Below are 2,678 nucleotides of genomic sequence, written 5' to 3'. Positions count from 1 at the left end.
TTTGCACTTGAAAAAAAAATGAACAGATATAAAAACTGGATATTCCTTTTTTTAAATATAATTTATTGTCAGATTGGTTTCCATACAACACCCAGTGCTCATCCCAACAAGTGCCCTCCTCAATGCCCAGCACCCACTTTCCCCTCTCCCCCAACCCCCATTAACCCTATTTGTTCTCAGTATTTAAGAGCCTCAAAAAACTGAGTATTCTTAAATATCACCTGAAGAAAACCTGTCTGTAATGCTGACAGAATTATATAACGGAGAAACAAACATAGGCTAAATGAAAGAAGCCAAGCACAAAAGACCGCATCCTGTGTGATCTTAGTTATAGGAAATGTTCAGAATAGGTAAGGACGGAAGGTCGATTAGTGATTCCCAGGGCTCACAGAGTAAGGGAGACGACGGGAATGGCAAGTGACTGCCACTCAGTAGGGAGTTTCTTCTCGAAATAATGAAAATATTCTAAAATTAGATCATAATGATGGCTGCACAGCTCTGTAAATGGACTAAAACCATTGAATTTTGCACTTTAATTGGGTGAGCTTTATGTAAATAAATTATATTTCAGTAAAACTGACAAACATATATATTATCAATGTTTTGGGAGGCATTCTGGGGCATTAGACACTTCTACCTTAAAAAGACAGAGCAGAGGCCCTGCCTTTCCATTCCAGCTGCTGCTTCTTTCCCCACCGCCGCCAATCCCAGATCTGTTCTTTAGTGCAGACAAAAAAGCAGGTATCAATAGGTCAGGAGAAGAATGACATTCAAACAGATTTCTAGCAACAAAGGCTTTGGAGATTGTAGAAAGGTTTGGAACATGACAGTGTTGAACTGAACTGCAAAATAAAATTGGCTATCTCCTTACTGATGTGGGCAACAAAGGCAAAGGAAAAAAATTAAGTCTCCTGACGATTTACAGCCCATTGAGGAGTCCTTGAGACTGGCAGAGTGACATTCCTGTAGGAGGTCAGCTGCCTCCATGATGACACTTTGCTGAGGGCAAAAGGCAACCTCAGCTTAACATTATCCTGACTTCCAGGTTCCTCGAAGTCTACTTTAACATGTAAAAATTCCTTTGGAAACTTCCCCCAAATGTATGTTGGCAATCATCCTCCAAGCATACGCTGATGTACATCTGACAGGTCTCATGACTGAGCATTTACTAAACAGAAATAAATGACCTCTTCCTAACAATAACAGCTAGCCCTGTCAGGGTCCTGGAAACCTTGCTTCCAAGATTCCTTAGAGAGTTACACTATCCCCAGCCTCCGCCCAACTTGAAAGTGCATAAGCAGTCACCCATCACAACCCCAGCGCAGCTGTTTCTGCCCACGGGTTCTGTGCCTGTGCTTTAATAAAACCACCTTTTTGCACCGAAGATATCTCAAGAATTCTTTCCTGGCCGTCAGCTCCGAACCCCCGCATTCCCACATCACTTACTACCAAAGGCAGAAACTGGAAAATCCTCTGCACTGAGTTGGCTGTCTGGTTTAACTTGCACAGAACAAAATTTTGTATCAAAGTCTGGTTCCCATCAAGCTGCCTCAGAACATGGCCTTGTCCTTGCTCCAGATACCAGCCCTCGTGTCTGTAATTTTAAAGGAGAAGGCTAGAGCTGGGACTTTGGCAACGGCGCTGGGTTTTATGTGGATGCTATTGAAGATCCTTGGAAAATTACCTATACAATGTATTCTTAGGTAACTGAGGAGCTGCCCAACTCATAAATGCCCATTTTCCAGTGGACCCACAAAGGATGTCAATTTCTGGCCACTCTGTGGGAGCACATGAATCTCTAATCTGTACTTTGAAGAATCCTGGAAAGTACAAATCTGTGTCAGCATTTGCTCCAATTTGCAACCCAGTGCTCTGTCTTTGGGACACACACACACACACACACACACACACACACACAAGCCTTTAGTGGATATTTGGGAAGAGATCAAAGTAAGTGGAAGGCTTATAATGCCTCTCATCTTTTGAAGTCTTATCCAGGTTCTCAGCTAGACGTGCTAATTGACCAAGGAAAAGATGACCAGTTCCTTTCAGATGGACAGTTACTACCTGGTAACTTCATAGCTGTTTGTACAAAGTCCCTGTTGTTTTCAGATTACAAGAGGGTTACTATTATAGCTACTACTTCATTGCAACCTTTATGACTGATCATATCAGACATCATCCTGAATGCTTGAATGCATGAATAACTACAGATAAGAGAGTTTCTTCAGGCCTATAGAATTGTAATGAACAGAATTGCAGGGGAAAAGGATTTGAAAACTCTGGATTTCATAGTGCTAAAAATGCATCACTCCATAGTTGAATCACTTTGAGAATAAATATAAAAAGCCTGAAAAGAAAGTACTTTTGGTTTTCTTATTCTGTGACATAAAACAGGTTTTGTTGTCATTTCTCAGAGATCATGAAGTTTTTCTAATGTATCCATGTAATAATATTGAAACTACAGTTGAAAACTTGCTTCAAAAGAGTGCTTTGGTACTAAATTTTTTCCCCACTATTTCACAAAATCATATGTATTTAATGAATTCCCTGCTCTGATGGTTAACTACCCATACTCCAATCTTTTGCTGTATCCAGTATGGTTCACAGATTAGTATCATTAGTATCTCCGGAGAGGTTACTAGAAATGCAGAATCTCTACTCCAATCCGGCTGAAT

The 2,678-nt window shown here is 40.7% G+C and overlaps 1 pseudogene; it reads left to right on the top strand.

Moving 5' to 3' along the window:
- Positions 1–763: 763 nt before the first annotated feature.
- Positions 764–2,203, top strand: LOC132663810 (S-formylglutathione hydrolase-like; annotated as a pseudogene).
- The last annotated feature ends 475 nt before the right edge of the window (positions 2,204–2,678 follow it).

This window comes from Panthera onca, chromosome D4 (genome assembly GCF_046562875.1).
Source record: "Panthera onca isolate mPanOnc1 chromosome D4, mPanOnc1 haplotype 2, whole genome shotgun sequence".
Lineage (NCBI taxonomy): Eukaryota > Metazoa > Chordata > Mammalia > Carnivora > Felidae > Panthera > Panthera onca.
Note: the sequence above shows the minus strand (reverse complement) of the source record. Positions and strands in the feature narration are given on the sequence as shown.